At 40.9% G+C, this 11,788-nt stretch overlaps 1 long non-coding RNA gene across 1 annotated transcript in view; it reads left to right on the top strand.

Annotated features, from left to right (window-relative positions):
• Nucleotides 1-8,490, top strand: part of LOC108536314 (uncharacterized) — a 90,630-nt gene extending 82,140 nt beyond the window's left edge. Inside the window, exons 3-4 of the long non-coding RNA XR_001887482.1 lie at nt 7,819-7,965; nt 8,421-8,490. This is a non-coding gene — a long non-coding RNA (uncharacterized LOC108536314). The remainder of the gene's footprint in view (nt 1-7,818; nt 7,966-8,420) is intronic.
• The last annotated feature ends 3,298 nt before the right edge of the window (nt 8,491-11,788 follow it).

Below are 11,788 nucleotides of genomic sequence, written 5' to 3'. Positions count from 1 at the left end.
TTGTGACCCCACTCCTGCCCGCCAGAGAACAACTCCCGGTTTGACTGTAATTTTCCTTTACCTACCCAAATCCTTTAAAACGGCCCCACTCTTATCTCCTTTTGCTGACTCCTTTTTCGGACTCAGCCTGCCTGCACCCAGGTGAAATAAACAGCCATGTTGTTCACACAAAGCCTGTTTGGTGTTCTCTTCACACGGACGCGCATGACAGTCTCCATCTTCTGAACTCATGATTCACCCGCCTCGGCCTCCCAGTGTGCTGGGATTACAGGCGTGAACCACCGTGCCTGGCCTCTTTTTTTTTTTTCATTAAAACCTAGAGACATTCTTAACCATTACATTAAACTACCCTTCCAAGTGTTACTGATGAGTTGGAAATTCCCTGGAAGTTTTTAAAATTTTGACTTTTCTTTCTCTCTTTCTTTTCTTCTTTCTTTTCTTTTCTTTCTTTCTTTTTGGAACAGGCAGGATGAAGAAGAAAGCCCTAGAGACCTCATCTCATCCTCTATCTTTTGACCTAACTGCAGAGCTTGTCACTACTCCACATGTCATCTTATTTCTGCCAGGCCTTGGCCTTATTTCCTACCGTTCTTTTCCAGCTACGTTGATTTCTAGGGATAGATACTTGCATTTTAACAAGGGAAACACAATAGAATTTCAGATAAGTTGCTAGGCAGTTGGGCTGAAATGTTTGGTCTGCCTAGCACACCTCAAATCTCAATCCACAGATACTGTTAGGCAGGTCTTGGTGGAATGATAAAGATAGCATCACAGATAGACAAAGCTTGGGCTGAGAGGTCAGGACATCTACACGCCAGGCCCATTTGTGCCGCTAACTCCCTGTGTGAACTCAAAAGCCTCCCTGTCTGATACAGTCTGGCTCTGTGTCCCCACCCAAATCTCCTGTCGAATTGTAATCTTCAATGTAGGAAGAGGGGCTTTGTGGGAGGTGATTGGATCATGAGGGTGGACTTCCCCCTTGCTGTTCTCATGAGAGTGAGTGAGTTCTCACGATATTTGGTTGTTTAACAGTGTGTAGCACCTCCCCATTCACTTGCTGTCTCCTGCTCAGCCATGTAGGGTGTGCCTTCTTTCTCCTCCCCTCCATGATGCTTGTAAGTTTCCTGAGGCTGCCCCAGCCATGCTTCCTCTGCAGCTTGCAGAACTGTGAGTCAATTAAACCTCCTTTCTTCATAAATTACCCAGTCTCAGGTAGTTCCTTATAGTAGTGCGACCATGGACCAATATACTGTCTCTCTGTGGACCCTAATTTCCCCAGTAGTCACAGGAGGGGTTGTCAAGAAGGCATAATCTTTTTGATTTCTTCCAACTTTATCGTGCTCTCACTCTCTGCCACCAACCACAAGGGCCCAGAAGATCCAGGCAGTCCCACAAATACTGAGCTGGAGTCGAGTTTCCCCCCGTTTAGATTATCAGACCTGAACCTGTTATTTTAATGATGTGCTCTGAACAACCCAAGATTTCATGTCACTGGGTATAGCATAGATATAATTTGGAAAAGAAGAGGTTTCTAGGAAGTACAATAACATTCCCCATTATTTATTTTTAAAATCTTATTTAAATAAAGATTGTGCATTTAAAGTTGTATTTGATTGAACAACGGTCCTTTTTTTTTTAAATTTTCACTGACAAAAGCTATGAATTATTAATTTCTGTCATTGTATTCACTGAACAAATGTAATTGCAAGTAAATGTCTAAAGTTAATGAAAAAATTAAGAAAAAAGGATTTCTTTATAAGAATTAATAAAACATTTCCACAAACCTCTTTGAAATCATGATTATGAAGGCTTGCAACACTTCTTTGAAGCTGCATACCCAGAGCAAAGAGGCCTGGGCTCTGCTCTTCCTGTGGCGTGAAGGATGAAAACATTCTATTACGATTGTGCCAGCTGTGGAAATCAACACACACAAGGATCCTAACCTTAACCCTCGCATTATGCCAGTTCTGTTGTAACTGTCTTTCATTCTTTCAGAGTCACCTTTCATTTATGGGAGGTCACAAGAGCTCTCCCTCTTGTACTTTGGCTACTATTGTAACCGTTTAATATTGTTATATTCATATACCACAGCAAAAAGTGATGCTTTCATTTCCAAAAGAGAGAAATGAAAGAAAAGAAGTGAAAGAAAGATGAGAAATTAAAAATAAAAGTGTATGGAAACATACAGGGATTGGATCTCTGAATTAAACTGGCATTTAGCCTTAAAGCAGAGAACTGAAATAATTTAATGTCTCACCCCTCAAACATCCTATAAGTCCTTACCAACACCTGGATAAAACCAGAACTAATCTTCCAACACCATCTAGTTCCCAACTCAGTTGAGGAGCTCACCTCTCCTTCCTCACCCTGTTCCCCACTTCATCTACTCCTATCCTGTTAGTACAGTAGTAAAAACTGCAAATCCAATACAGGGATACCTGGGTTCTGATTCAAGCTCTGTCGCATTCGTTTTGGGTCCTGGGGCACAGGCAAGTCCCTGCTCCCACTCAGAGACCAATGTAAAAGTAGAGACAATAATACTTGCCTTGCCTCCCTCATAGAATAGGTAAGAGTGCTGAGGAAAATTAAACCCATTGTCAATGAGATATAAATGTAAAAAGAAAAGATGTTTTATTATTTCAATTCTTTTAGTCTCTGAGGAAATCCCAGAAGCCACTCAGCAGTGCAGCATGGTAGTTTTCATATCAAAATGGAAGCTGGAAGCCAGTTGAGTTTCCTGGGATCAGAGCTATGCCACATTTTCCAGCATCTTCTGCAGGTAAAGTGGAACCATGTGTAGAGTACTCCAAGTCTTTATAGATTACAAAGTCACCAGTTGTACCGACACTGGATATTTGAATCACCATGTAGAAGTGCACCTTCTGAACATCCAGTAGGTCTATGATACAAGCAACAGATAAACCCTTACTGTGTTAAACCACTGAAATTTGGGGCTGTTTGTTACACCAGCTAGTGTAATTTATTCTTGCTAATTCACCAGAGTAGACCTATGAGATACTTGAGTGCAAATCTATAGTCAATGTATGTCAAAACTAAGTGAGTCTTTTTTTTTCTGGGGTTATTTCAAAACCATTTTTCTGGTGTAATTGGTTCTCAACTTGTACAATATAAAGAGAGGTTTATGTTGGGAAAACTCTATCCTTGTGGAGTAACTGCTGTCATAGGCAGATTTAACAAGAATCTCTTGATAGGAAACTACCAGGGTGCCACATCCTTAGTCACCTCCTGTAGCCAACACAGCCATATTGCAACCAAGAGATGCCTGGTGGGGGTGAGAGCCTGTGTGCGGTTTATGATTCTGAGGATTGCGATGCAGGATCTTTTCTTTCTCTCTAGTATTGCCAAAGAAACATCAATGACCAAATAGGGGCAAAAGAGAATCATATTTTGAGTGCTCTCTTGTTCTCTCTCTCTCTCTCTCTCTCTCTCTCTCCCCGCCCCCCGCCTCCCCAACCCCAGGCATCCGCCTCCCAGATCTAAAGACTTTTGGAACATAAAAAAGAGGTTAAGTGAAAAGGCATATTCCTATAATTTACCCAAATGTGCGCATTTCAATCTATGGATAACAGCGGCTCCAAATTACCCCCAGACCAACACACTATCCTTATTTAAGGGATCCTCTTAACTCTTACCCTGAAGTCTCCATAAATCTGCCTGATATATAGATGTCAGGCATTTTCTGGCAGTTGAAACATGAAACATGACATCAGCTGGGGATTAGGTTACAACTCATAAAGACCATGTTTATTTGCTGGTTCTGTTTAAAAATTTTTCCACTATCATTTTACTCAAATGGCCTCTTATTTTATGAGAAATAAAGTTAGAACTAATGAAGGAAGGTCTTTCTGAGCTCAGCTGGACATACAGGCTGTGCTGTCTTTGTTGTAACCAAATATTTAAATTATTTAGAGCCAATTGTAACCTAATGTGTTGATGAAATGGCACCACAAGCTAATATAGAGACTTCAAACACAAAAATGAGAGGAGGAATCTGAGAACTAAAGAGGGAGAGGTGTTAAAAATTGGAAGAAGAAGGCCAAGTTCAAGGAAGCAGCCTGGCCGAGGACCTGTGATGCTCCCCCTGTCAGCCGCCCTTGAATCTCAAAGGGAGCTCTGAGCCATTTGAAGGAGCACTCCAGGCACGTGGACAGAGGGAGGGCCCCCTACTGTATCCCTCTGTCTGTTGCCCAGTGGGGAATATTAGAGTCACTGACCAGGGGCTCTATTTTCCAATAGCAGCAGTTGATATGAGAATAAATGCCTCTTGTTTAAGGGTTCTGGGAGACAAGAAGAGCTATGATAGAAGCAAAGTTTTTGTAATTAGAAAATCTGGAATTTATACCTTGCGACCAACCCTCTCTCAACAGCCACCCCTCCAAACCAACAAACAAATTCACAAGATGAATTGAATATTCAGAGTATGAACACGAGGAAACTTTGTGTCTCAAATGTTTAACTTAACGTGGATGCTCAGTAAAATTTGTTGAATTAAATTCTACTCATCCAATGAATCTGGTCATGTATACAATGAGGTACATGCCTGAATCATTTTATTTTAGTAGTGTTGGGAAGCCCCTAGCCTCTTTCCCTGCAAATTTCCTTCCAGAAAGTATGCCATTACTATTTTTTTAAAATTATGCCTAGCATTTTATTTTAGTAGCAATGGAAATTTCCCTTCCTGAGAATATGCTTTCCATAAATTTTAACACAATCGTTGTTCTTTTATTTCATTCTTTTTTTTTCTTTCTTATGCTTTTTGCTTTATTTGAAGTGTCTGTTGCAGTAAAAAAAATAATCCCGTAAGAGATGTTAAAAGGCATTCTTAGCATCCTGTAGTGAATCAAATGGATTTTCTCCCTGGTTGGATCGATGGAGCATCCTGCTAGCCCTAGGGGCCTGATCAGATAGTGGGGCCAAGTTTCAAGAGGGAAAATGAGCACCAACTTCAGGTTGTCTCAATTGTAGAATGCCTCACCCTGGCTGAGACACTGGATAACAAGTTTTCCAAGGAGGACGTTTCCCACTTGTCATGGAAAACCATCTCTAATATTGGAAGAGATTCCACATGTTGTCAGTACGGTATTGTCTCAGTCTTGCTTTGGGATTGTAGATCAGGGATCAGCAAGTTATGGCCTACAGGCCAAATCTGTCTGACTTTATAAGATCCATGAGCTAAGAATAGTATTGACATTTTTAAGTGATTAGGAAAAAGAGTCTAAAACAGAACAATATTTTGCGATATGTGAGAATTATAAGAAATTCAAATTCAGTGTCCATGAATAAAGATTTGCTGAGAAATCAACCATGCTTTTTCATTTACATGTTTTCTACAGTGACTTTGCAGACTCAAGGACAGACTTGAAGAGATGCAAGACAGACCCTGCAGTCTGTAAAGCTTAGAATATTCACTATCTGATTCTTTGACAGAAAGTTTGTCAATCCCTGTTCTAATTGGGCATTTCATGGCTTACACAATATGGTAGTTGTGGCAGTCTTACTTTTCTCAACTTTATTTATTGGTGCCATCTTTTAAAGCAAATCTCATTCGCCAGGCTGGGCAATTTTGTGTCTGTGTATGGTAAAATGGTAAAATACACGTAACATAAAGTTTACTATTTTAAGCATTTTTAAGTGTAAAATACAGTGGTAGTAAGGACATTTACAAAGTTGTACAATCATCACCATTATCCATTTCCAGAACATTATTACCATCCCTAACAGAAATTCTGCACCCATTAAACAATAACTCCCTATGCACTTGCCCTCGGCTCCTGATCACTTCCATTCTGCTTTCCATCTCTATGAATTTGCCTGTTCTAGATGCATCAGACCAATAGGATCATACATGTGGCCTTTTGTTTCAGCTTCTTTCACTTAGCATCATGTTTTCAAGATTCATTCATGTCATAGCTGGATGAGGACTGTATCCTTTTTAAGACTGAATACTATTCCATTATGTTTCTGTATCATTGGGTATATGTACACCACTGGGTATTCATTTTTAGCCAAGGCTGCATTGTGTGGGATATGATTCTTCGGATTCACTCAAATACACGGTATCCATGTGGGAGCAACAGGCCAAGGCCTTTGTGCTCAGAGGGAAGTTAAGGGCAGGGAATGAGGCCTCTGTTTCTGGACATATGCACCTTCATCCACCTCTGGATAAAATCAAGTGATCCAAGCAATTTTTGACTCATACACTTACTTCTGTGTATGTTTGCAATGTCTTAGGGAGTATTAGTCCATTATCACACTGCTATAAAGAACTGAGACTGGGAAACTTATGAAGAAGAGAGGTTTAATTGACTCACAGTTCTGCATGGCTGGGGACGCCTCAGGAGATTTACAATCATGGCAGAAGACAAAGGAGAAGCAAGGCACGTCTTACCATGGCAGAGCAAGACAGAGAGAGAGAGAGCAAAGGGGGAAGTGCCACACTTTTAAACTATCAGATCTCGTGAGAATCACTTACTATCAAAAGAATAGCAAGGGGGAAATCCGCCCCCATGATCCCGTCACCTCCCACCAAGCCCCTCCTCTGACACGCAAGGATTACAACTTGACATGAGATTTGGGTGGAGGCACAGAGCTAAACCACATCAGGGAGCAAGCAGGTGACGGAACTTTCTAAGTATTTTCTTAAGTTTAGAGAAAATCTAGGAATCTTCGAGATAAAAGCTTTCTTCACAGAGAAATATCTATGAGATATTTCAAACAGAGATGACTCCATCAATTTCCACCACCTAAGCTCTTTGAGTGCATGTAAGAAAAGATATCCTTCTGCATTGGGAGTGACTATGTATACATTGGATATATGTTATCAAATTGTAGTGCTGTGAGTTAAGATAATCTCAACTAGAAAAGTGTTAACCAAAAGCAACGTTCTTTAAACAATGTCTATGGAGTACATTAGTTCCCATGCTAGGCACAGAAAAGATGGATATGGACATGGTAGATTTCATGACATCAAGAAACGTTAATTTTTGTACCTCAATTTCCAAACTGTGCACCGAGATACCCAGGATGCTGCAGTGAATTCACATGGGAACTGTCTGATATTTTAAATTTTTGAGGAAAACACAGTAACATTTGTCAGACACTGTGCAAACTACTAGCTTGAGGTAGTTTTAACTTATTTTTAACGTTAGATTACAGTATATTTTTGTGGATGACAGTCTACCTTTAGGCCGAGTGCAGTGCCTCACACCTGTAATCCCAGCACTTTGGGAAGCCGAGGTGGGTGGATCATGAAGTCAGGAGTTCAAGACCAGCATTCCAGACCAGCCTGACCAACATGGTGAAACCCTGTCTCTACTAAAAATACAAAAATTAGCCAGGTGTGGTGGTGGGTGCCTGCAATCTCAGCTACTCAGAAGGCTGAGGCAGAGAATTACTTGTACTCGGGAGGTGGAGGCTGCTGTGAGCTGAGATTGCGCCACTGCACTCCAGCCTGGGAGACACAGTGACACTCCATCATAAATAAATAAATAAATAAATAAATAAAATAAGATAGTCTATCTTTCTGAGGCTCGATTTTCAGAGGCTATGTTAAAAAGCACGAACCATGTGAAGATCACTGTGGAACAGAAATAGTGATGGCGTCCAATCTGATGTTAAAACTTGACACATCACAGACATCTCATTAGTAATTGTGAGTATTAGAAAATAAACAGATTTTTTTTTTCTAACAAATGTTGTGTAATTTTTAAAAATGCTCACTGAGTTTTTTGGACCCTCATACTTGTTTGGCCCTGACTACTTACTAAAGGGAACTGATGGGTAATTCTTTTGAACTAGGAGCACTATGAAGAAATTACTGAGCCACGAAGGGCACTACGAATTGAGAAAATTGTTGAACCTCTGATCTTGTGAATCAAGCATGCTACTCATGTTGAATATGAACACTTTTAAAATTAAACAAAAGCAAAAGACAAAGGCTATATGGTATGTAAACAATGCAGCAACCAGCAATGACACTGCTGTTGTAATTCAAGGGTAATCAATGTGATGCCATCGGCATTAATGACACAAAGTCAATATGCACAAACTTTTAGTATAAGCCTAATTGTGAGCATCTCTTTGCATAAAACTGAAAATATTGAAAATGTTGACTTTGGGGAGGTACCCTTGGATCAAAACTCCTGAAGAAGTCAATAATCTATTATGATTTTCATTTTGCAGAAGTAGTGCTATTATTTCAAAAGGTCTCAAAAATCAATTTGGCATTCAGTATATCTGTGTAATAATGACATCCTAATTAAAAATCCCAATCTGAGTAGTACAAAGGATGATGTTTAATCTCTAATCAATGAACACCAGGTCCAGAAGTTATAGATGCAATAACCCTTTTTAATGAACTTCAGTACTTTTCTCAGATTTGATCTGCTTTTCTCTTGCAGTTTTGGAAGCCTTTTCTGTCTGAGAACATATCTGAGGAAGTGGAGACAATTTGGTGCAACAAGCACATAAATTAAAGCGAGTACCATCAAAGAAAAATACCCTCAGAGTTATGCGGGTTTCTTTTTAATTGGAATTTATAATTGCTCCTAATTATAGGACATACTTTAAATGTTACTTTGAGAGGCTGAAGGAGGAGGTGGAGCCCTGTCCACTCTAGCCTTATGAGCTATAACCTTGATGTTTTAATTAGATATTATTTTGAAATATGTAAAACGGATTTACATACTCGGTGAAACATATCTTTGATTGTGCAATTTGCCCAAGAAGACAAAATGATACACAGTTTTAAAAATAATCAACTTCTCAAAGGAACGGTAGAAATTCTTAAGAGGGGTGAAAGCAACAAAATATGTCAGCATTGTGTACACATTCAGGTTTTCTAGTTTCCTCTGGGCAAAATTTCTTCTTCATAGCAGTCCAGTGTCGGTGGCAGCACACAAACAGACAAAGGGAAGTGGGTCCGGTTGATTTATGAGCCACACACACCCATCCTGTAGATAAAAAGGGAGGTCAGAAGACAGTCGGAAATCTTCTCTTTGAAGACAATTTCTGGTGCCATATTACTTGACCATAGGAGGATGATTAAACTCTTAAGTCCCTTTCTCATGAGATGCTTTGCTTTTTTATACTTCAATAAATTAACAATTTGGAATAAAAGTAGTAGGAGAGATGGGACAAGACCATCTTTCAAACTTTGCCATCATAGGTTAACTGGGGGTCTGATGACATGGAATTTATTGCCGATATCCATCAGTTGGGGAAACACACTTATAGAATTTATGGAATTTTTCCAGGAGGGAAGAGATGGAATGGAGAGCCTTATTGTTCTCCACTCAAATTAAACATTATTGTAATCTTTCAGAATATTGGGCTCTACTCCAAACCCAAAAATAGGGAGGAAGAATGAGTGTCCTAAATTAACTTTCGAAGAGGTTTGAAACAGAAGGCTGGTGGTGAAAGGAGAGCTTTGCCATACATAAGGCTGTGGGTGCCAGACCCTACCCTGCCGTCCTGGGCATTGTACCTTGGAGACTTTGTAGGAAAAAAGATACCTACTTTGAGTGTGGGTTCTCTGGCAGAATTTGGAAGGAATGCCCTGGTTTTTGGGCTCCACTGTCCGTTGAAGGACTTACCACCAAGGTCAGGATCTGAGCTAGAGGATGTGGTGACCATTGTAATGCACAGCTTGCCCAGAACCCCTCATCTCAGGCCCAGTAGGCACTCTGGGCTTCAGCCATGGCTGTGCCAGAGAAGGGAAATGTTTTCCATCTCGTGTCATGTCTAGGGCCCCAGTTAGGTGCACTCGCATCATTGCCTCCTCCATCCCCAAGGGGGTACCCTTAGCTATGTCACAGCATAGAGAGAGATCAGGACTAGGAAATTCTTATGGTGTTCATGGGCGGGGTGATGCCAGGGAAGAGAAGAGTAAGAGGGAATGGGATGGAGTTGCTTCAAGGAGATGTGACCACATTCCTTTGACTCCACCTAAGCGAAGCAGATCAACCCCATTAATATAAAATCCCGAACCTGAAACTCTGAGTAGTTGGAGTGCTGGTGGAGTGGGAGAGGAGTGAAGACTGCCTTTCAGGGCACCACCTTATTTTCTGTGCTGGTTTGCCACTCACGACCCTTTGACAGGGAGGCATTACCTTGGTAGAGGAAGAGAGATGCAAGAAGACTCTCCCAGACTGTTGGCTGCTGACCCTTGCCATGACAGGAACCAGAATGCTTTCCCACTTCCTGCCTTCAACTGGTCTTCCCATGCCACCCCACACCCTGCCGCAGGACACTCACTCATCACCACCAAGAGCTGCCAGTGGATTGCTCCATGCCCTCCAGCACCGGGTACTCATTCTTTGTCACACATTGCTTCCTGGGCTTGCCCTACAAAACAAGAGAATGGTCCCACGGAGAGGAGAAAGAGCTCAAAGTGATTGTTGTAAGGGAATGCAGAGGAAGCCTCCTACTGACTCCTCCATTCTCATGTTTATGGGCCACCTTCCAGTTTCACATATGGCCACTTCTTTCTACTGAGGACAGAGACACTGGGAAAACACTCCTGGAGAAACTGCAGAGTAGGGACACATCCCATAAAAATCTACCTTGTGTCCAGAATGCGACTGTATTTCCTCCATGCGCCTCAACCTAATTTCCTGTGGATTTCAGATCATCTTTTATTTCCAATTATGCTGCTGTTCACATTATTGATTTGGAGGATACAAATGTTGAATGACAAGAGAGGGAGAAGAAGGGGGGTGGGGAGGAGAATTCCATTTTGCCTGAAGGATAAGATACTCAAAATGCCACCCTGCACAGCATCTCTGAAGCGTTCATCAACGTGGCAGAGACTGGCTCAATTATCTTTGTGTCAGATGATTATCTGAGAGCTTAATTTAATCTCCATTATCCTCCCCCGTCATATTTCAATTAAATCTGCTATCAGAGTGTTAACACATCTTTGAACCTGCTATTTCTTCAGTTAATTTTCCACTAAGAGGTGCTGGAGAGTAACAGATGTCATAATTATGCAATTATTAAGTGTATTTGACACTCGTTCTCTCAGGATTTTGTGGTTAGGGTAGGAGCATTGGAAAATTAATCTGATGACAATATGCTTCCGTTGTGATCCGTAACACCACTGCAGGCTGGGGGACTGTCCTCCCGCTGTTTCCGAGGCTGCCGCCAAGGAAGATAAAGGATTAACTGTGCGTCAGATTCGTTTCACTTTTGTACATCTGGTAAATTGGATGAGTTCATTAGGCTGAGCAGAAGTTCAGAGGCATTTTTTAAAAAATAAATAAAAAAAAAAACCTTCTTCAAGACCTCAAGAAGTACAGCAAGTACATCTCAGGGAATATCGTAAAGTTATCAACTATAGAGTTAAGGGCAGTTAATCTTGGCTTTAAAATTTTGGGTTTTATTTGGGGATTGGATGCCAAAGAATTGTATGACCTTGGTTAAGTCATACCCTCTCTCTGAGCTTTGGATGTATGAGGAATGAGCAGGCTTGATTCCATAGTCTACTACCTCTCCCAGCTCTACCACCCCCTGAAAATTGTTACAAGCTGTCTATTCCCTCTCCTCCCTCAATATCATCTATACCTATAGCTATTTAAATCCTCAGATTTGTTAAATTTGAAGCCTGAAAAGATGTATCTGTGTATATTTTGGTCCATAGTACATACTCATTAAGACCAAAAGGTCATCAGGTCTTCAAAGCCTGGTTTTGACATTTACCAGCTGTGTGACCTTAGATGAATTGCTTACCCCCTCTGAGCTTCAGTTTCCTCCTCTATAAAATGACAGT

This window comes from Rhinopithecus bieti, unplaced genomic scaffold (assembly GCF_001698545.2).
Source record: "Rhinopithecus bieti isolate Rb0 unplaced genomic scaffold, ASM169854v2 scaffold_13375, whole genome shotgun sequence".
Classification (NCBI taxonomy): domain Eukaryota; kingdom Metazoa; phylum Chordata; class Mammalia; order Primates; family Cercopithecidae; genus Rhinopithecus; species Rhinopithecus bieti.
The sequence above is the reverse complement of the archived record's forward strand: the minus strand, read 5'-3'. Positions and strand labels throughout refer to the sequence as shown.